Source organism: Sminthopsis crassicaudata, chromosome 3, assembly GCF_048593235.1.
Source record: "Sminthopsis crassicaudata isolate SCR6 chromosome 3, ASM4859323v1, whole genome shotgun sequence".
NCBI lineage: Eukaryota > Metazoa > Chordata > Mammalia > Dasyuromorphia > Dasyuridae > Sminthopsis > Sminthopsis crassicaudata.
Genome location: NC_133619.1, coordinates 90090474 through 90114824, shown reverse-complemented (window position 1 = coordinate 90114824; position 24351 = coordinate 90090474). Strand labels below are relative to the sequence as shown.

At 34.2% G+C, this 24351-nt stretch overlaps 1 pseudogene; it reads left to right on the top strand.

The window, feature by feature from the left end:
• Nucleotides 1-10648: 10648 nt before the first annotated feature.
• On the top strand, nt 10649-10935 carry LOC141561892 (small ubiquitin-related modifier 2 pseudogene; annotated as a pseudogene).
• Nucleotides 10936-24351: the final 13416 nt, after the last annotated feature.

Genomic DNA, 24351 nt, shown 5'->3' with positions numbered 1-24351 from the left:
AAAGCAGCTGTCACTCCTTTGTGTTAAAAGCAGACCTCAAGCCTTAAAATAATAATAATAATAATAATGAACAAAAATCAAAAAGAATTCTCACCATAGACAGCTTTTATGGAGATAGAAAAGAACAGACCTCAAATCCTGAGGTTCCTAAAGGAAAATCAACTCCAGATGAAGCCCCAAAGGGAGATACGAGTTGGTTCCCATTTCATAAGGCTTTCTTGAAAGATTGCATAAAGAATCTTAAAAGAGATTAAGAAGAAAAATGGGGAAAACAAATGAGATCTTTTCAAAAAGGGATGGGAAAAGCATATAACTCCCTACAAAACAGATTTCATGAAATGTAAAAAGCATATAACTCCTTACAAAATAGATATGAAAAAGATACTAATCCGTTTGAAAAACAGAATTTGTGAAATGGAAAATAGTGCAATAAACAAAACAATTCAGTTGACCAAATACAAAAGGAACCAAAAAAAGGTAATTCAAGAAAATAATACACTAAAAATTAGGATTGAACAAATGGAAGTAAATGACTCAATAAGACTTCAAGAGTCAGTCAAACAAAACCAAAAAATAAAAGAAAATACAAAATATCTCTTAGGAAAAACAACTGACCTGGAAAATAGATCTAGTAGAGACAATTTAAGGATTATTGAATTTCCTGAAAGCCATGATAAAAAAAAAGAATCTAGATATTATCTTAAAGGAAATCATAAAGGAAAACTTCCCTGATGTCTTAGAATCAGAAGCTAAAACAGCCATTGAAAGAATTCACCAATCACTTCCTGAGACCACAAAATGAATCATGGGAGAGAAAAATCTGAACAAAAGGGAAAAAAACATGTGAGAGATTAAAAAAAAAAAAAAAAACAGAAAAAAGAAGTAAACATAGAATTTGTTGATTTACATTAAAGCTCCTTAGTTCTTTTTCTGGATGCAAATGGCATTTTCTATATACAAAACCTTTTGGGATTGTTTTGAAACACTGAACTACAGAGAAGAACCAAGCCATTCATAACTGATCATCACACATTCTTGCTGTTATTATGTACAATGTATTCCTACTTCTCAACATTAGTTCATGTAAATCCTTCCAGGCCTTTCTATATTCAGCCTTTTCATCATTTTAAAAGAACAATAATATTCCATTATCTTCATATACCACAACTTTTTCATCCATTCTCCAATTGATGGGCATCCACACCTTTTCCAATTTTTTTTCTAATTCAAAAAGAGCTACTACAAACATTTTTGCTTTTTTGCTTCATGTGAAGCATAATAAATTCTTTTCCAACCATTTACCTTTATTCCATATTTGTATGTGTCAAATGTGTTTTTTGTAAACAACATATTATAGGATTCTGGTTTCAATCCACTCTGCTATTTGTTTCCATTTTATGGGAGAGTTCATTCCATTCACATTAACAGTTATGATTACCAGCTTTGTTTTTCCTTCCATCTTATTTTCTCCTCTGTTCAGATACTTTTATTCTCTCTTTTCACACTGTTCTTAGTGGTGTGTGTGTGTGTGTGTGTGTGTGTGTGTGTGTGTTTACCCACCCCCACTATCTTATTTCCTATCACCTCCACCCCCTTTTTTTAACCTCCTCTTACCTTCTCTTCTATCAGCCCTTCCTCTTCTCTTAACTTTCCCCCTAGTGTTTCTGCCCTCCCTTCTATGCTGTCTCTTCCTTTTCTTTTATTCTTTTTCCTCCTACTTCTTTGAAGGGCTAGATAAATTTCTATACACAACTGAATGATTAAGTTATTCCCTCAAAGTCAAAACTGATAAGATCAAATTTCAGACAAAGCTCTTCCCCCTCTCTTCTTTCCCTGGATTCTAATAGGTCTTTTGCATCTCTTCATGTGCACTAGTTATTCCATTATGCCTCTTCTTTCTTCTTTTTCAAGTACAATTCCATCCCTTAATGTCTTTTTCTTTGATATCATCTCATCAGAATCCATTCACAACTATATCCTCAGTTCATGAGACGCACCCTGCTCTGTCTGCCCCAGTGACAGATAACAGTTCTCAAGAAGTATAGATATTGTTTTCCCATTTAGGGATGGATAAACAGTATAACCTTTAAATAAAATATATTCCCCTGTATATCTTTCAATGGTTCTCTTGAGTCCTGTATTTGTAGGTTAAATTTCCTGTTTAGTTCTGCTTGTTTTTTGTTTGTTTGTTTGTTTGTTTGTTTTTCCAAGAGAAATGATTGAAAGTCTCTTAATTCATTGAAGATCCATCTCCTCCCTTGAAAGATGATGCTCAGTCTCTCTGAGCAGTTAATTCTTGTTTGTAAGCCTAGTCCTTTGCTTTCTGAAATATGGTATTCCAGACCCTTGAATCATTTATTGTAGAAGCTGCCAGCTCCTGGGCAATCCTGATTGTTGCTCTTTGATATTTGAGTTGTTTTTATCTGGAAGCTTGTGATATTTTTGCCTTGAGATTATAGTTCTGGAGTTTCATAACAATGTTCCTTAGGGTTTTCCTTGTGGAATTTCTTTCAAGAGGTGATCAATGAATTCTTTCAATGAGTATCCCCCCCCCCCTCTTTTTCTAGAATATTTGGGCAGTTTTCCTTAATGATCTCTTGAAGAATGCTATCCAGACTCATTTTTTGGTCATGACCTTCATGTAGGCCAATAATTTTTAAATTGTCTCTTCTGGATCTATTTCCCTGATTGGCTGTTTTGCCAATGAGGTATTTCACATCATTTTTTTCTTTCATTTTATTTTGTTTGGCTGATTCTTGCTGTTTCACAGTCATTAGCTTCCATTTGCTCTGTTCTAGTTTTTAATGTATGATATTCTTCAGTTAGCTTTTGTATCTCTTCTTCCATTTGGTTTATTTTACTGTTGAAGGAATTGTTTTTTTACAGGCAATTTTTTCCTTCTTTTTCCATCTGTTGACTCTCTCATGCATATCTCTCATTTCTTTTCTCACTTTTTCTTCTACCTCTCTTATGTGCTTTTGAAAGTCTTTTATGAGCATTTCCAAGAAGCTTCTTTGGACTTGAGACCTATTTATCTCACTCTTTGAGATTTCTTCTGTGGACATTCTATCCTCTTCTGAGTTTTTATTTTGGTCTGTCCTGTCACCATAGTAGCATACGATAGTCAAGGTACTATTCTGTTTCTTACTCATTTTCTTTTTCTTTCTTCCTTTCTTCCTTCTTTCTTTCTTTCTTTCTTTCTTTCTTTCTTTCTTTCTTTCTTTCTTTCTTTCTTTCTTTCTTTCTTTCTTTCTTTCTTTCTTTCTTTCTTTCTTTCTTTCTTTCTTTCTTTCTTTCTTTCTCTTTCTCATTCTCTCTCTCTCTCTCTCTCTCTCTCTCTCTCTCTCTCTCTCTCTCTCTCTCTCTCTCTCTCCCCCTTCCTCCCTCCCTCCCTCTCTTTCTTTCTTTCTTTCTTTCTTTCTTTCTTTCTTTCTTTCTTTCTTTCTTTCTTTCTTTCTTTTTCTTTCTTTTTCTTTTTCTTTTTAACTTTTAATGTGGAACTCTGCTCCTGAGCTAAAGGAAACTGTCCCAAGCTTCCTGTGCAGCTCAGAGCCTTGGTTTTGAGTACAGGGACCTCTTGACTTTGTAGGAGGTAATTTGGCTGCTCTTTCTAGGAAACAGCCTCATTTCCCAGAGTTTGCCTTCTGAGCTATGACTGGGGGCTTGCCCCACTGATTAGCTACTCTACTTGCAAGGGTTCAAGGCTCAAACTACGGCTGTGAGCCAGATGCAGCAGGCAAAGGACATTTATGTGGCCCACAGAGTTATGGCAAATGGGCTGAGGGGCAGAGACAGAGTGTGAGTTTTTGTTGTTACTATAGTGCGGCCCTCCCACAGTCTGAGGGACAGTAAACTGGCCCCTATTTTAAAAGTTTGAGGACCACTGCTTGAGAGTCTCAGTTGTTTATTTGCTATGATTAAGACCTCCTCACTGGCTTTCCCAAAGTCTGTCTGAGCTGGTCTAAACACCCTTTTCACCCAGTGAAACAGATCTTTCTTGAAGTTTTTTTTCAGTCGGTCTTGAGCTGGAGAGAGATTTCATTCCATCAGACTCTGTTCAGAGACTTGTTTTCATGTGGTTTTCCAGGGAAACTAGGAGAGCTCAATCAGCTTCCTGACTTTACTCCTCCACATTGCCTCCACCCCCTGAACCTAAGAGTAGAGTTTCTGAAAAACCTGAGAAGACTTATATGAATGAATGCAAAGTGTAGTGAACAGAATCAGGAGAAAATTATATACAGCAATATTATAAGAAAGATCAACTGTGAAATGTATATTTACTCTGATCATGACAATAATTTAAAAAAATTTTAAAGGATCAGTCATGGAAAATGCTATTGACTTCCAGAGAGAAATGATGAACTCTGAGTGCCTATTGACTTACTTTTTCTTCTTTACATGCAACATAGCTAATACGGAAATGTGCTTTGTATGATCATGTTCACATGTATAATCAAAATCATATTGCTTACCTTCTCAAGGAATGGCGAAGAAGTGGAACAAAAGGAAAGAATTTTTTAAATGAATGTTAAAAATTGTGCATGTAATTGGGAAATATTTAGTTAAATAAAATATATTAAAATATAAGTCAAGATATAATGAAACTCGACACATTGCTAAAGATTTTGGTTTCTAAAAAGTTTAAATACAGCACATATATTCTTGAAATATTTTTGAGACTTTGCAAAATAAGCTGCCTGAATTGCTTTCCTAATACTTGGGTTACTTGCTATTTTTTTGTTGTTTGTTTGGTTTTAGTTGTGTATTCCCTTAAGATGTATTTGCTTGAAAAATGATTTGTTGAATTTCTACCAAGTGAAATTTGCTATTTTTAAATTTATACTTTGTGGCAAAAATCATCATCACTGTGACACCATGAACTTCCATTCATCATACTAAAAGTGCTGGTTAATTTAAATCAGAAATCAATGAGATGTTGTAGGTTTTTTGTTTTTGTTTTGTTTTGTTTTGTTTCTCCGACCAGACTTCCTATGAAATGGTCCAAAGGGGAAAATGTCCTTTTTTTCCATATTCTCTGGAAGTATTTATTGTCATTCAATGATTTCTGAAAGAAAGAGTATACATAAGTAGAAGTTATTTTATTTCTCTCTTTTTTTCTTTCCTTTCCTACTGCTCTCTATATAATCTTTTATTTTTGTTTCTACTCTGCATTATACATATTATCTCTCTTCGCTTCTATTTCCCATCTTTTCACTTTTTCTTTTTATCCTTCCACAAACTTTTCCTTTTTTAACCTGAACAATAAAACAATAAAAGAAATTGTTCTCTTTCCTTGTGCTCCCTTCTTTTCCTTTTAGATTCTTCCTCCAGTGTGGAGAGTTTCTAACTAGAGATTAAGAGGCTTAAGTTATGAGCAGCCACCAAGTCCCTTTGATCACTTTATGAGTACAAATAGTCATTAGTCTGTGCTATCTGTAGCAGAATAATGACTTGAAGATTTACAAGGATTTAATGGAAAGAACTAGTAGTACTACAAAACCAGTGGGACTAGCTCCAGGTTCAGATCCACTATATCCAACTCTTCCAAATTCAGAACAACTTCAGAGACTGCTTCTAACTCTTTTATAAACTTTTCTCTATTATTTAACAAGAGAGGTATTTTCATCACTGGGTTAGTGAAAGCCAAGGGTTTAGAGGGTGAGCCAGAATGTTAACCCTGAGTGATAGTCTTTACCTGGAAATACAAAATGAGCTAAAAAGAATAAATTCAAGAAGCATACCATCTCACAGTCAAATTTAAAGGGAAAAAAGCCATAATTTAAAGTTCAAAAACTTCCTAAATCCTTTAAGTAAACAAGCTAGAAGAAAAGTATTTTAAGCCCTTATTATACTCCAAATGAACCTTCCCTGAGTCCCTTGTGGTTTTTTTGCCTGTAATACCTGCATCTAGTTTGGAATGAACCTAAACATAAGATATTTTCGACAGAGAGAGATGAATTGAAGTCAAATGCAAACAATCTAGGAGAGATGGGGATTTCTGAAGTCACATTTCATTGTCTTTGCTTTCTCCTAATCTCTTTTCAAAGAGTACAAATTAGAGGATTAGACATTGACTAGTTACCTGTTCTACATTCTTTTATTATGAATGTTAAATGGTTACCATTTTTGGAGAGAGTTGGAAATGCTATATTTTGGTATGACCTTTAAAATTTTAGTATAATAAGTTTGAGGAGCTCACTTTGGAATGGGGAATTTGCAAGAACTCATAAGACAAATATATTATCTGAAACCAGGAACATATGAATATGGAGGGCAGGGAAGACGTATGGGATCTTCACAGGAAATCCCCATGTTCTCAGAATTTCCCAAGACTTGTAGGATTTAAATGAATGAAGGTATAAAGAATGAACAGAAAGAGCGTATATCTGCAATATATACAAAATTGATTACGTAAAAGCGATTGAGAAAAGTTATTTCCTCTCCCTCCTGCCTTAAAAAGTGAAATTAAATAAATCAGCTTTGATTCTCTCTACTTACACTTAAACATCATGATTGATCTGTGATCTTATCCATGTCAGCCCATCTTATAATGATTCAGATAACAATACATTTCATAATTCAATTAAAAAAAAACATTTATTAATCACTCACTGTGTCCATGCATTGTGCTAGGTATTAGGGATATATATGTATGCATATGCATACACAGACACATATATAAATATACCTACACACATGTATTCACACATGTGTTTATATAAAATATTACATGTACATATATGTAATGGGGGTATTGTGGGAGTATAATAATGTTTAGACAGAAAGAGCTTAGTTCAAATGTGTCACCATTTAATCTCTGCCTTGATTTCCACACATTTATATATACACATAGATGTGAATGTATGTATAAATATGACCTTACCTGTAAGGAGTTTACAGTCTATTGTGGGATGATAACAAGTACAGAGATAATTATGAAATACATGCAAAAGTATTTGAAAATAATTTTATGGGGCACTAATATAGGAGAATCAGGAGAGACTTCTTGTAGGAGGTAGTACTTGACCTAAAACTTATAGGAAGATACTATTTTAAAAAGATAGATGTAAGGAAGGAACACAAGCAAAAAGACAGCAATGAGAGGTGAAATGTTGTGTACAAAAGAAGAAAAAGACCAATTTGGCTATAATACACAGTAATAAATAGATGGGATATGAAATCTTTCTGGGAAGTTGGTTGAAGCCATTCTGGGAGAAGCTTTAAATGCCAATGAGAAGAGTAATGGCAGCATATTGTAGTAATAGAAAACTTATTAGTCCACCAGTGAGTTGCTATAGGTACAAATCCTTAGTTCTGCTTCTTATAAACTCTACTTCCATCAGTATATCTATTGATATACATACATATACATATATACATATACATACATGCATTTATATACACATTAAAATACATGTATAGAGATGCATACATAATATACACATACTATATATATATATATGTGTGTGTGTATATAATATATATATTGTGTGTGTGTTTTGTCTTTGTTTCTATATTTTCTCAACTTTAACATGAAAAGATTGAATTAGATTATCTATAATTTCCAGCTCTAAACCTATGAGTTGCATTTTATACTAACAACACTTGGGAACCAAAGAAGTCTTTTAGAAATGGGACTGATGTGTCATATGTGCATACTCATCTTTATCTATACAATTTTTATTCCTGTCTTTCTTTAAGTACGTCACAGAAGCTCCATTGCTGTGATAACCTCTGGTAGATTGACCTTGTATGCACATTAATAGAGTATATAGGCAATTCATCAATTATTCCTCAAATTTTGTATATGACTGACCCACCTCCTTTATTAATTATATATCAGGTGGTTAGTCCTCTTTTTACTGCTAGTATCTTCCCTTTGAGATTAACTTCCAAATACTCTGTATATAATATATACATTGTTGTTTGCATGTTGTCTCTTCCAATAAATCATCAGCTGTTTAAGGGAAGGGACAGTGTTTTACATTTCTTTATATAATTGGAGCTTAGCATGGTATCTAGCACTTAGTAAGTGTTTAATAAATAATTGATGATTAATTGATAACATATTTATGCAATTTTTCTCATAGAAAATTTAAAATCATCAATGGTCAGGTTTGCTGAAGTGAATCTTTACACTAAGATGCCATAGGAAGAAAAAAAGAAGGAAAAATATCTCTCCAAAGCTCAGTAGCTGTCAATGCTACATAAGGAGATAAAGTGTCTATCCTAAAACATTGTTTTCAGATAAATATTTTTGTTTACCTTTGAGTTTAATTCCTGAAGGATGCTGATAAGATAAAATAAGACATGATTACTTTTAATGCAAAGAGCATTCTCTGTCAAGGGAATTAATTCTTGGAGCTTTGCATTGGGCAAGTTACTTTAATTTTTGAATGAAAGAATCTAGTGCTACACAGTTTTTTTGGATAGTTACAGAACATTTGTCTTTAAAGGTAAAATCCTTCTACTTTAGTCCATTGTCAGTTTGAAAAATAATGCTCATATCCTAACATATATTTGTTCTAAAAGCTTTCACTTCATCTGTAGCTTGGAAATGCTGCTACTGCTGTTTTATTTTAGTTTCTAATGACACTACCTTTCCCATAACCAGGTGACTCAGTGGATAAAGCACTGGTCTTGCTGTTAGGAAGAATGAGTTCAAATATATCAGGCATTTAATACCTTTGTCACACTAAACAGGTTACTTAATCTGCCTGCCTTAGTTTCCTCTACCATAAAACAGGGATAATAACATCTAATTTGTAGAATTGTTGTGTGAGATCAAATGACATAATATTTGTAAAGTATTTAACACAGTGCCTGGCAAATACTAGGTGCTACATAAATTCAAGCTGCTATCATTATCATCATCATCTCTGAATAAGGGAAATTGTCTTCAAGAGAGAAACAGAACACATCTTCAAGACATTTATAGTGAATGAATTACATGCAAAACTGGAACATCATTTGAGCAGAACATTTCAAGAAAAAATATTGGCTATTCTGCCACAAAGTTGTTTTGTTTTGTTTTGTTTTGTTTTTCCAGAATAGCAATTGAAAATACATTAACATTATTTAGTCCAATATTCTTGTAAAAATTCCTTAAGATATGAACATTACTAATAATCTGATAAACCCTTAATGTTTCTTCAGTAAGAATGGACTTCTGCTTTAGGGGAAAAGGTGTTATTCTCAGAGATGCAAATTCTTCCCACAAATTTAATTCCATGGTTAGACCTGATTCTGCTATCAGAGTTTCATTGATCCTGGTCCTCTTTGAGAATAGAGGATAAACAACCTCTGGAGCTGACCCACTGGGGACCCAACTGGAACTGGTCAGTTAGGAAATACCTTCCTTCCTTTCTTCCTTCCTTCTTACCTCTTTCCTTCCTTCCTTCCTTCCTTCCTTCCTTCCTTCCTTCCTTCCTTCCTTCCTTCCTTCCTTCCTTCTTTCCTTTCTTCCATCTTTCCTTCCTTCCTTCCTTCCTTTCTTCCTTTCTTCTTTCCTTTCTTTCATCTTTCCTTTCTTCCTTCCTTCCTTCCCTCCTTCCTTCCTTCCTTCCTTCCTTCCTTTCTTCCTTCCTTTCTTTTCTTCCTTCCTTCCATTCTTCCATCTTTCCTTCCTTCCTTCCTTCCTTCCTTCCTTCCTTCCTTCCTTCCTTCCTTTTCTTCCTTCCTTCCTTTCATGTCATGGCATTACCTCCCTGATGTAACATCCATTTTCCAGGATGAAAGACAAATGACAACCATTAGTGTTCTTTGCTATTGAGTTGCAAGGTTACAAGACCATTTCTGATGTTGATTTAGATAAAAGAAGGGAAGACTAGAGTATTCCACTACTATAGAGTTTGAGGAGAGGTAGAGATAAAGAGAACAGAATAGGTAAAGACCATCAATGTCAAATGGCAAAGGCATTAAAAACACTATTTCTCACTAGTTCTCTATTTTTAATCAAAGATGTTGTTCTTCAGACTAAGATGAATAAAACAAAGAAGAGGAGGAGGAAGAGGAGGAGAAAAAGGAAGAGGAAGAAGGAAAAAGAAGAAGAAGAAGAAGAAGAAGAAGAAGAAGAAGAAGAAGAAGAAGAAGAAGAAGAAGAAGAAGAAGAAGAAGAAGAAGAAGAAGAAGAAGAAGAAGAAGAGGGAAGAGCAGAAGGGGGAGGAAGAAGAAAGGAGAAGGAAGAGGAAGAAGAGAGGAAAAGGAGGAGAAGCAAAGAAGAACCTGAGGAGAAAGAAAAGAAGAGTAAGCAGGAAGAACAAGAAGAAGCAAGAAGAAGGAAAGGAATGGACATAAAATTTCACTAGATGATCTTTAAGGTCTTTCACAACCCTGTATGTTAGATAAGGATCATAGATTTATAATGAGTTGGCTATATGAAGTGAATAGGCTCAGCGCTGAGTAACATTATTAAAACTATGTTTATATCTTTTCCTTCCTCCTCCTCCTCTTCTTCTTCCTTTTCTTCCTTCTTTTCCTCCTTCTACTTCTTATTTTCCTCTTCCTCACTAACATCATCATCATCTTAATCCTCCTCTACCTCCTCCTGCTCCTACCACGCTGCTTCTTCCCCACCACCTTGCCTTGGAGTGGATCTTCTTAATGCCTCTTTTGTAAAGTGGCAGCTGAGGAGACTCCCAAATTCTCCATGGCTGGCAAAAGGTCAAAAGAAGGAGTTACAACTAACAGCAACATTAATTTGAAAGTAGCAGAGCAAGATGGTGCAGTAGTTCAATTTAAGATTAGAAGGCACAAACTACTTAATAAACTAATGAAAGCATACTGTGAATGACAGGGTTTATCACTAAGGCAGATCAGATTCTGATTTGATGGGCAGCTAATCAGTGAAACAGACATACCTGCACAGATGGAAAGAATACAATTGATGTATCACAGCAGCAGATAGATCTTTACAAAGAAAGCCTGCAACTCTAGAACTGTGCTCCCAAGGAAAACACTACATTCATAATTAGAAAAATAAGGTTTGGTTAATCCATATCCTAACTACTGCAGCATAGTTTTCTCTCTTCTTTGATTCCCTTCCCCCATTTCTTTATTGTATATGTGTGCATAGGTATAATATATTTTGCTTTAAAAAAAAAAAACTAAATGGCCAATGGTATGTTTTGATCAACATCAAATGAAGATGGGGAGGAGGGGAAAGAACTGGTTGGATGAAAATACCCTTTTCCTCTATTAGTGGCATGTTCATTTAACTATTATCCTTGTTTTTGAGTAAGTTATTTTGCTCTCTCTATTTAACAATATCAATAACAAACCTTAAAAAATCCTATTCAATTGGATAATTTCAATGTTTTTCCTTTTTATCATTGTAAAACTAAGGACAATTCTATAATATAGCTGTCACATGTAGGGCAATCTCTCTCTAATAGGAATAAATTGCATAAAAATATTGATCCTAGGGGCACCTAGGTGGCTCAGTGGATAGAGAATCTGCCCTGAATCAGGAGGACCTGAGTTTAAATCTGGGTTCAGACACTTAACCCTTCCTAGCTGTGTGATCCTGGACAAGTCACTTAACCCCAACTGCCTCAGAAAAAAAAGAAAAGAAAAGAAAGGGAAAGAAAGGGAAAGAAAGAAAGAAAGAAAGAAAGAAAGAAAGAAAGAAAGAAAGAAAGAAAGAAAGAAAGAAAGAAAGAAAGAAAGAAAGAAAGAAAGAAAGAAAGAAAGAAAGAAAGAAAGAAAGAAAGAAAGAAAGAAGAAAGAAAGGAAGGAAGGAAGGAAGGAAGGAAGGAAGGAAGGAAGGAAGGAAGGAAGGAAGGAAGGAAGGAAGGAAGGAAGGAAGGAAGGAAGGAAGGAAGGAAGGAAGGAAGGAAGGAAGGAAGGAAGGAAGGAAGGAAGGAAGGAAGGAAGAAAGGAAAAATTATTCCTAAACAGCTTTTCCTTCATATCAAACATTTTGGTGTTTGAATAAACTTATTTTTTAAAAGTAACTTTTCTTTAATGATTCACAAGAAACTGTTATGAAATGGTGATATAGAAAAAGTCTAATTAACATGCTAAGACAGAAAGTTTAGATGATTAAAATTTATTTTCTTTACTTACAAAGTTAGCAATCATCAAAATGATATGACATTTCTATTGGTATTCATGATTAAAATTTAGTAAATGGTCTTTTGAAATATATTTTCTTATATGCTCAGTTTTGTATTGATTCCAGAAATTCAAAAATATGAATATAAAAGAAATAAAATGAAATATGATATGAAATATATGGCTCTTTTATGTTCATTATTCAGTGGAAGAAAGGTTTGGCTTCAGAAGAAATGAGAAAGAAAATAAGTGGCACCAGTCCCACAAGAAATTGTCCCATAGCAAGGATAAGATTTAGGAAAGGATAAGTACATAATTCTACACAAGTATAGTAATTTCAATTTTGATTTATTTTTTAAATGATGAAAATGGCAATAAATTTCTTATTTTGGGTTTTTTAAAATGCTTTCAATGAATCCAAACCACCCACTGGTATAAAATTATAGCTGATCAACATCAATAGTCTCCAATTTATCTTAATGACTATAAATTACAGAGCATAATTTTTTTTTTGAAAAAAATAAAAAGTTACACATTATACAAAGAAAAGATCTTCGGAGGTTATGAGTAGTATGTCCATGATACTCATAGTACCTTGAAAACATATAGTTGTATAAAAGTCACAAATAAAGATATGTTTTTACAAAAAAAAAAAGAAGTGAGCCAATTGTGTAGGAAAGAGAACTGATGATAAACAACCCCCATGGCTTTTTAGTGATACATTAAGAAAACAAGAGAAGTCCTCAATGAAATTGAATGAATCCTCTATGGAGGATTTGTGGAAATACAGATCAAAAATCACACAAGATGAGCAGAAGCAGACAAGTTATAATCTGCATCACTGAAAGAAGTACTCATACCAGTAAAATCACAGATCCATCAACACATAAAATAACTGGCATTCACTTCCCAGGATGTGTTTGGAATTAAATTACTTCTGACCAGAAAACTTCTCTCAGTTTGCTATTTTCCTAAAAGAATTATTAGAAAAAACTAGACAAAGCCAAAAAAAGCATTTGAAAAAGGTGGTTTGGCAAAAGAAAAAGGAACATAATTTAGAATTTCTCCCTGCATTGCATTTTATAATTAGAGCTGACTAGATATTTCTTGATTAGAAATTGTTGCTTATAAAATATCACCTACCTAACCAGAAGTTCTCAAATTAAAAACCTAGCAATTCTATAAAATGCCCATTTCTACATGAATACTGACACAGAAAGAAAGTGGGGGTGGAGGAAGAGAAAAGAGAGAGAGAGAGAGAGAGAGAGAGAGAGAGAGAGAGAGAGAGAGAGAGAGAGAGAGAGAGAGAGGCAGAGACAGAGAGACAGAGAGAGAGACAGAGAGACAGAGAGAGAGAGACAGAGAGAGACACAGAAAGAGACACAGAGAGAGAGACAGAGAGAGAGAGAGAGAGAGAGAGAGAGAGAGAGAGAGAGAGAGAGGCAGAGACAGAGAGACAGAGAGAGAGAGACAGAGAGACAGAGAGAGACAGAGAAAGAGACACAGAGAGAGAGACAGAGAGAGACACAGAAAGAGACACAGAGAGAGAGACAGAGAGAGAGAGAGAGAGAGAGAGAGAGAGAGAGAGAGAGAGAGAGAGAGAGAGAGAAGGACAAAGATAGAAATAAGAGAGAGATACGGAGATTTTGGAGGAAAAGCAGGACACCATTCCATTGCCAAAAAGGGGGAGAGTTGTTCCAATTGAACAGTTTGACATAAATGTATTAAATTGCCAACAATACATATAGCAAGCACCATGTAGTTCTCCCCCTGCTGGGTAGAATCATATCATATCTAAAAGTCAGTTAAATGAATTACCCATCTGACTAATATTTTCTATGTGACCATAGGTAATTCACTTAATGTCTTTTGCCCCAGGCAAATCTCTAAGACTATAAATTATGGATGGGGTGTTGCTAAAGGGAGTTTCCATGTGGAGCTTTCTTTACATGGTTGGAACTCAGGGGAAAAAAAGGAGGGAAAAATGTTAAGTCAAAGATTATCTACAGTATCTGCAATGTGGCTACTTTCTCTTGAAAGCTGAAAATAGCTATGAAAAAAATATTATGTTTCTACAAGAGTTTATTTAATTCTTTTGTTTTCCTGGTATTTTTTCAAGTTCTTTTGAAGGTTAAATCCAAGTTATCTGCAGTTTCACTTTTCAATAAAGCCATAAAGTTGTAAATGGTCAGGAAAAAAAAAAGCTATTGACTAGACAATGTTTGCAACTGAAAAGGATTGAAAATAAATATATTTTTTGAGCAGAGGAAGCAGGGAGTGTTCTGTAGGCAAGCCATGGTGAGAGAAGATCAAACAAACAGAATTGGAGATGCAGTATAAGCCTTAGGGAGATCAATGAATATGACAGGTATAATAGATAGCACATGGCTAGCATCAGATGCAGAAGAATTGATGACAAGGCGCAAGAACAGTAGATTGAGTGTGAGTTTCAGGATAAGAATGTATAAAATCATTCTGCATTTTTCTTGTTCAAGAAAATTGAGATTCTTCTGAATATGCTGAAAGACTTTCAATGTTGAGTGGGAGATGTTCTCCCGTTTTCATCACTGGGTGCTTTCCAGGGAGGATCAGGGAAAGATAAGTAAAATGGCACCTTAGGGCTTCTCTTGTGTCTCCCACCAGTGCAAGTCATTTGACTGGAAGAAAGAACTGTCTATTCAATTTCTGACAAAGTTTGTGCTATGAAAATCAGGAACTGACATTGACAAACTAATTTTTCTATTGACATGCCCCAAAGGGAAGTACAAAAAAGCCCATAATAAGAAACAAAGACTGCTATCATAGTACTTTTTCCTCTCCATCATGGAGTATTAAGATATGCATCCTCTTTCAACAGTATGTGTGTGAGAGTGTGTATAGGTATATAGAGAGAAGAAAAAAGGTAATTGAACTGGATTTGATGTTTAAACTTATTCAAAGAATGAGTTATCAATATAACCTTTTAGTTATTTTTCCACCTACTCATGTTCCCACTTAACAATAAGTTCTAAGCTACCATCATGATTCCCAGCAAAACTGTGAGACAACTTTTAAATGTTACTGGAAACCAGAATTGCAGGGTTGTTTTTGTTGTCATTGTTTTGTTTTATTTTAATTTTCCTGTATTAAGAAGAGTTGATTACCCCTTCCAAAACAGTTTTTAATATTTTTTGTTATTTTTAATTATAAATTTATAAGTTATATATACATGTTGTAAATTTAATTTTTAATATTATGTTATTCTCTGTCTCTGACTATACAGAAATGTTCACTTCTCCAACAGTGGCAAACTTCATCCTCTACAGTAAGAAAGAATGAACTTTATTTCCACTGCTATTTACTTTGTATATTTGAAGAATACTCCTTACCATTCTAGGCTTTAGTTTCCTAAGGCATATTCCCAACCCCTGTATATTCACTCTAAATTAGTTCAGGGCCATAGAATTGACTAACGGTATGATTAAACTTCTTACAGCAAGTAAATCTGTTCCTGCAGATTTTTATAAACAACTGTTGCACAGTTTTAATTATAATCTGTATGCTGATAATGACCTGATCCATATAAAGATTCCAAAAGTTTCAGTGACTTAAAACTACATGAAGCAGAGAGGGAGAGAAGACGATAATAAGAGGGAGAGGGAGAGGGAGAACAAGAGTGAGAAAGAGACAGAGAGAAGAGAAAAGAAGATAGAGGCAGCCAGTTGGTGGAATGGATAGAGCACCAGCCCTGAGTCAGGAGGATCTGAGTTCAAATCTGTATTCTTCAGTTGTTAGTGTTTTTTGTTCCCTCATTCCTGGTCCCAAAGAAGTCATGTGATCATAAACTTATAATGAGAAAGATAAATTAACTAATTCAGTTCCCTTATTTAACAGATTAGTAAACTGAGGACCAGAGAAGTTAGATGATTAGTTGGTCACAATTGATGAATGGCATTCAAAGTGGGGTACTCTACCTATGGACACTATTCTACATCCCTCAAATTGGAGGACTCTTTACGATTCTGTGATTCAACAATTTATTTAAAAATCTTATAAAACACCAACCTGATCCTTTCTGCCCAACTTCCACACATTCAGAGCATCCTGTAGATCCAACCTTAGTCTCTCTTGAGTTCCAGTCCTGCATTACTGGTGCCCAATATACATTTTGAACTGAATGTCCTGTAGCCATTTCAAATTCAATATATATAAAACAGAAATAAATCGTATTTACTCCTAAAACAATCTTCTCACCTTTAATGTATATTTGAGAGTACCAGTTTCTTCCCAGTTATCCAATTTCATAACCTCAGTGTCATCCTCATCTTCTCATTTTTACTCACTGGCAAATCAAATCAGTTGCCATCTCTGGTTATTTCAGCATCTCTCATATCCAGACCCTTCTCTTTACTGGCACAGCTATTATCCTGGTTCAGGTCCTCAAATCACTTTTTTCCTCAACTACTTTGACAGCCTCCTAATTTGGCCTTCCTGCCTGGTCTCCCCTAAATCTAATCCATCTTCCACATAGCTGTTAAAGTGATTTTCCTAAAGTGCTGGTTTGATCATATCATTCACCTATTCAATCAAGTCCAATGATTTCCTATTATCTGAAATAGAAACTCTTATGTTTGACTTTTAAAGCACTTTACGACTGGGTCTCAGCTTACTTTTTCAAGTTTATAATTCATTATTTCCTTTTCCTTATCTCCCATCTCTGTGTTTTTTCACTAACTTCCATAAGCCTGGACTATATTACTTGCTTTCCTCCATCTCTTGGACTCTTTAGCTTACTTTTCAGTTTAAATGAGGAACCACTTTTTTCTTCAAGCCTTTTTTGTGGTCTTAATCTAGACCCTAATCCCATTCCTGCAAAAAATTTGTTTTTGTTTCGTTTCATATATATATCTCTATACACAAGTTATTTCTACCAGTTATATTGTAAGCACCTTTAGGGCAAAGAACATTTCAATTTTATCTTTGTATGCTCAGAACACATAGAAGGTATGTAATAAATGTAAATTGATCAATCAATTGAACTTTTGAGGGGCACATATAAATGAAATGAACTGGACACTCTCAATCTATTGCTTCCCTTTCAAACTTCCTGAAGAATTTTTTTAAGTGACATATATAATATATGGGTATGTATATATGTACATGTACACATCCACATATATATGCGTGTGTGTGTGTGTGTGTGTGTGAGTGTGTGTGTGTGTGTGTGTGTGTATGAATAATAGCCTTCTAGCTCCTCTTCCCAGTTTCCATGAAAGTAATTTAAGGCAAAATTGTATTTATAAGATTATAGATTTTGAGCTAGAAGGAAGAGATATTAAAGACCATCTAGTCCAATCTGTTCATTTTTACAGAAGAGGAAATTGAGGTCAGCAGATATGTGACTTTTTAAAGATCACTGACTCGTTAATGGCAGGATCAAGATTCAAACGTATTTATATCACAGACTCTTTCTAATGCATCACACTTAAAAGTCAATATTACAGCTCCATACCTTGCCTACTTGTAGATGTAGAGCACAAAATAAATAGGACTATGGAGTGGGTGAAAATGACATTGGCTACATGTAAAGAGCTAGGATTGAAAAATAGCTATTTGAAAGCAGTTTAAAGGACTGAATATCATCAAACTTAAATCAGAGGGATCAATGTCATGGCATTCATTTCAGAAAAAAAAAATCAAAGGAGACATTGTTAGAAGTCACTCTACCATTCAATATTGAAAATTGAGAGGAGAGATTTATTAATGCATCAAAGTTATACTATCAGTTCTGGGATTTCTTAAGGTTGATGTGTCTGCCCCAGAGAAAAATATTTAACAATATTCTATCTGAATAGTAATTATTATAGGAAAAATCTATTAAAAATGATAGATATAGTCAATAAGTGATTTTCTTTGTTGACTCAATTTGTCTTTGAAGACATTTGATATTCATTCTATGGGAAAATAGGAAAAGTGATGGGGAACTGAGGGATATGGGAAGGCTGCTCTACATAATTTTAAAACTATTATTAAAACATGAGTAAGAAATCCCTCTGGACTATTAACTAAGGAGAAGCTTTTTGGTTGCAGAACAAAGGCAGAGAGCTTGAGAAAATAAAAACATTCATTGACATATAAGAAGAAAGGAAGAAAATTATATAAATGTGAACATTTAGAATAGCAATTAATGAGGGTCACTTGAATACCTCTAAGTTTTGTCTTGAGCATGGTATTATGGGAAGGGAACTGAAATTACAATTAAATGAACTAGATTGAAATCCAAGTTCTGCTACTAATTATCTATGTGACATTTTGGAAGTCACTCATTTAATCTTTCAACGTGGTTCAATGGAAAGTTCACTGGATTTGTAGTCACAAGATCTGAGTTTCCTCAATTCATTTGAACTCTGAGCTTCAATATCCTTGTCCTTATTGTCAATGAGATAATTGGGCTAGATAACTTCCAAGGTCCCTTTGAACTCTAAATCTACACTTTGCAGCTCTTTACATGATATAGTCCAAATTTACAGGGATATAGGAGGGGACCCTAGAAAAGGGATGAAGGAAAACTAAAATGAGTTTGCCCCATGCACAATTATTTTGTAAAATCATTCTGCATAGGGCAAGGATTTTGGAATTAGAAGATCCCATTTTGCGTTATTTCTCTGCTATTTACTTACTTTGTAATATGGGACCATTCACATAATCAAAGAACTTAACAGGACCTAAGATTTAGTGTTGGAAGGTATCTTAGAAGTTATTTAGGTTAATCAACATTCAGGGAGATTTCATGAATTTCCCAGGGACATTGGGTAAATAAGAGAGCTAGATTTTAAACATAGGCTATATGGCTTCAAACCCTTTTCATTATACCATAATGCTTCTAGTTGGAAAAAAAATCTCAGAAGTCAAAATTGTTTTTATTTTATTCTGTTTATATTTTTATTTGCTTATTTCCATTCATTCTGGTTCTCTCTTAGTTGGATATAAGAATCTTTAACTCACCAGTATCCAACCCATTACAATATAATAAGTATGTAATAAAAAATTTACTGAATTGAATCTAATCCAATGTATACTTCAACAAGAATATCCCTAAGGACATCCTCAAAGAGTGATTATCCATCTTCTACTTTGAGACTCACAGTGGTTGAGAAATTACTACTTACTAAAGCAGTTAATTCAATTTTTTCACAATTCTTATTACTAAGACTCTTTTCCTTCTTATCAGGCCAAAATCCCATTCATTGTTCCTTGTTTTGTATTCTTAGGATGAATAAACCAGTGTAATTTCTTTTCTATATATCAGTTCTTTAAATAATGGAAAACAATAATCAAAATAATTCTGAATTTTTGCTTCTCCATGTTAATCACCCCCATATCTTTCAACTGTTTTTTATATTGCATGATCTCATATCCCATCTTGGTTGCTCTCTTATGATTAATTCAAAGACTGAACACAATGTCCCAAATGTGGTGGATCATGGCAAATGACCTAAATAGCACCATAGCATAAATGGGACTACTGCCCCCTTCATTCTTTATAGCCCACAAAACCCTTAGATCTCTTTGGTATTATTTCTTGCCTACACATCTCTCCAATTTTCTAATTGTAAAGTAATTTTTAAAAAAATAATCATTTTCTGTACCTCACACACTCCTCCATTCTTAATTTCTTGACCTATCAAATGAAAAGATTGGATCAGCCAGTCACTGTCATTTCTATCTGGCTATAAGTCTATGAATGAGTTTAGCATTGTGATAGAGATGGGACCCATTTTACATAGGTTGGACTGATTTCCCTTTAAGGAAAAGAATCTATTCTTGGAAATTGGTAAGTCTAGGGGAACCAAGGCTTATATAATATTAACATGGTTTTCCTAATAACTCAAGGCATAAAAGCCGGTTTTTAAGAAAATGTTGTTGTTGAGGTTTGGTAGAGTTTTATTGCCATTCAGGAGGTCTTTCTTACTAGATAGAAATCTCACAGGCAATGTAAAGTTTGAAGAGAATTTCATCCACTCAGATCAATGTCATACCCTTTTTATGGTTGAATAAACCTCTCATTGTAAAATATTTTTTGGTCCATGAGTGTCATATGGTTCATTTCTGAGTTTGAAATATTGGATTAACCTGAACTTGGCTCAGAGACACATTTATCTATACTTTCTGCCTTCCTCAAGGAAGAAAGATATATAACTTTAAATTGTAAGTATAGAATGTGGCTTCAAATTCAGGGGGACATTTTGGGACTTATGAATTCAGTACTGGATTGGATGTCAAGTGACCTCAGTTCAATTTCTGAACACATCACTAGTTCTCAGTTTGATATGCAGCTAGTCATTCATGGCATAGTTACTCCAGACATTTCAAATAGAATACCATGGAGAAAGCAATGTGGGTGCCATTAGAAAGTGTCAGGGACACTATTCTACAATAACACCAGAGAGTAACTTTCATTACTTTTCCCCTCGAAATTGCTCACAACTCATTTGTCCTGCAAAAAAAAGAACCTGTTGCTTATATGAGTAATACTCTGAGAAATGTAGACATTTCAAACAAAATGACTGGCTTTAGATCATGAATATGTCCAAAGGATAGAGTTTATATAGCAGCTGCAGATTTTTACTAACTGTCTGATTTGGGACAAGTCACTCAATATCTTTGGGTATCAGTTCCCTTGTCTGTAAAGTTAATGAGCTAACAAGGCAATCAATTCTAAGTTGCTATATATGATCCTATGGCTCTAGGAAGAAAACAAACATTTATTAAATGCCTATTTTGTGCTTACTCTCATTTAATCCTCAAAATAACTCTGTGAGGTAGATACTATACCTGTCCCTATACTGGATATTAAAGGGATACCAAAATATGAGCTATAGTTCAAGGAATTGATTTGATAGCCTGAGCGATGATATACACATATGAAAACTTAAATAATATAAGTCAGGTCAACAGACAGAGAGAGAAAGAGAGTGGGATAGAAAGAAAGAGACAGAGAGAGAGAGAGAGAGAGACAGAGACAGAGACAGAGAGAGACAGAGAGAGACAGAGACACAGAGAGAGAGAGAGAGAGAGAGAGAGAGAGAGAGAGAGAGAAAGAGAGAGAGACAGAGAGAGAGGGAGACAGAGAAAGAGAGACAGAGAGAGAGGAAGACAGAGAGAGGAAGACAGAGAGAGAGACAGAGAGAGAGAGAGACAGAGAGAGAGAGAGAGAGAGAGAGAGAGAGAGAGAGAGAGAGAGAGAGAGAGAGAGAGAGAGAGAATATTCAAACAACTGTGTACAAAGGCATACACCTATGGAGGAAATTGTATATAATATAATAGGGAAAGAATTAAGAGGATTAGAAAGGCACCTTGTCTTTTAGGAGGGGATATTTTAGCTGAGACTTAAAGAAAGCTTGGCAAGGAAAGAGGTGAAGAAGAAAATTTCAGGCTAATGCAAATGCCTGGAGTTAGAATATAGAGTGGTAACAACTAACATCAATGAATTTTTAGAGTACATGGAGGGGAATAAGGCAAACCTAGAAAGATAAGAAAAAGTTCAAGTTAAGGGCTTTTTTAAAGGAGGTAAACAGTTTGATTTTATTGAATAACATTTTTTCTTTCCTGTTTACATTTTTATGCTTTTTATGTTTTATATTTTTGTATTGCCCCCAGTAAGGTTGATTTTTGCATTTTTAAATAAAGTTTTTATTTTATTTTAAAATGAAAAAAAAATTCTTATCTTTCTCACCTTACAAAAATAGGCTACAGTGCAATTTACCCCACTTGTGATTCAGATAGTAACAAAGATAACATTTGGATTTATTCAATGGATATATCTTAAATATGTATTGAATGCAGTGATTGAACTCTCTGGCCCCCCAAAAAACCCTTCCCTACTCCTATCTTCCCTATTGCTGTAGAAGGTAATACTATCCTTTGAGACCCTTAGGCTTGCAACCATAAGAGGCATCTTGAATTCTTTACTATCTTTCACCCAACTCCAAATATAAGCAGTTGCTAGAGCTTTCTAATATTACCTATATAATGTCTCTCTAAAATTTCCCCTCCTCTTCTCTGACACTATCAGTATTCTATGGCAGACCTTCATCACCTCATGTTTTAATTACTGCAATAGATACTGGTGGATCTGCCTGTCTCAAGTCTCTCCAATACATTCTCCATTCAGCCACCAAAGTAATTAAAAAAAAACCAAAAACACAAATCTGAACATGTCACCCACCTTTCCAATAAACTCCAGTGGCTTCCCAATTCCTCCAGAAGCTAATGCAAAAATGCTCTATTTGGTAGGCAAAGACTTTAATAATGAAGCCTCCTTTCCAATCTACTTGCATTATACTCGTGTATAATGGTTGTAAGCACCTTGAGGGCAAGGGCTATATTTACTTTAAAAAAAAAAAAAAATTCCAGCACTGAGCAGAGTTTCTTGCATGTAGTAAGCACTTAATAAACATTTATTGAATCAATTGGTAGAATCAGTGCCAGGTTTAAAAGCCCAGCCTGAGCTGGATGACTTCAAATTGGGTTATTTATAAGTTTTACTAATTTCAATAAGACATTTAAACTCTCTGAGAAGGTATACATTGCACTTCTTTGTAATATAAAAGCATTTGTTTATTTTTAAAAGCCCTTAACTCATATTAGATTTAATTATATTTTAATATGTTTAACATATATTGGATTACTTGTCATCTAGGGGAGGGCGTCGGGTGGAGGGAGGGAAAAATTTGGAACACAAGGTTTCACAAACATCAATGTTGAAAAATTATCCATGCATATGTTTTGAAAATAAAAAGCTATAATAAAAATTTTAAGTCATTGGAAAAATGCACATTTTTCTTTCCTGAAAGGGCTCCCAAATGACAACTCCAAGAAATGTAGCCAAACTCCAGAATTATCAAGTCATAAAGAAAGTATTGAAAGCATTCAGAAAGAAATAATTCAAATAATAAGTTGTTACAGTCAGGATTATCTGGATCTTAGTAATTTACATTAAAGGATTGAAAAATTGGGAATATGATACTCCAGAAAGCAAAGAACTAGCACTTAGACAAACAAATCCTTGGATTCTTCTTTATTTTTTTCTTAATATCTGAGTATTTCCTCTACCTAGTAATGATAACACCTCACTTGTCTTAAGAGACACAGCTTTTAGAGGCACAGCCAAGACATCTTTATAAAACTAAATGTGTTTCCCCTGAATGAAAAGCCTGGGATATTGATCAAAAGAGATTTTAATTACTAAGATATTGACTGGGATAATGGTGATGTAATTATAAATAAGACCACAAGTCAGATACCCCTTTGCCACATTGCATTCTTTTTTATAATGGTTTAGTTGTTCAGGGTTTATGTATAAAGGTTCCTTTGGACCAATTAAGAAATAAGTCAATTGTGGTGAGCCAGGTTGAAGGGAAAGAATATAGAATTTAGCTGTTCACATATCATTTGATTCAAAAGACTCAGGAGAATATGCTTTTCTAAAATCAGAAACAATTGGATCACTTTTTTTAACTTTAGGGAAAAGAGATTTTGAAAGAATGCAAAATGCCCTCAATGAATGTTGATTGGAATTCTATAATGTATGAGTTGCCCACTGCAATGCAACATTTAGGAAATAGTTGAGGAGGCTGATAATGAAATTCATCTGATACCGTCACAGAACTGAATTTTGAGTGAAAGCATTAGGTAAGTATGTAATTGAACATAAGAAATCCAATTAATGGGTCATTTAATGTAATACTAGTGCATGAATATCTTTTTTTAGATATTCTTACATGTAAAATACTATAGTTTATCTTTAGGTTTCCAAATACTTAATATTCCAAATTTGCAGAGAGAACTTGTCTTACATGTTCCACTGATCAGGAAATGCTTCACATTAAATCCAGCATGTATCAAATTAAATACCTAATACATGTGTTGTCTCATTAAAAACTCAATATTTGTGGAATTAATCCACTGAAGGACATTGAGAATTAATGTCAGCCTAGATACAGTGGAAGCCAGGGGATTTCTTGATATCACCCACATTTTCCCAACTTACTTTTTTCATGTAATCTATTTTAAAACAGGTTGTCAGAGATTTCATCATTAATAATTTCTTTAATTATATGGGTTACAAAGCCATCACTTACTTGTATTAAATCACTGGTTAAGGAATTTTGTTTTATAATATAAAAATGGGGTCATTCTTTGAAGAATGCCATGAGATAACTTTAGAAACAAACTAGTCCAATAACCTAATTTTACAAAAATTGTAAATCCTCTTAAAGGTTATCAAGATCACTGTATTTTTGAATAGGAGCCCCA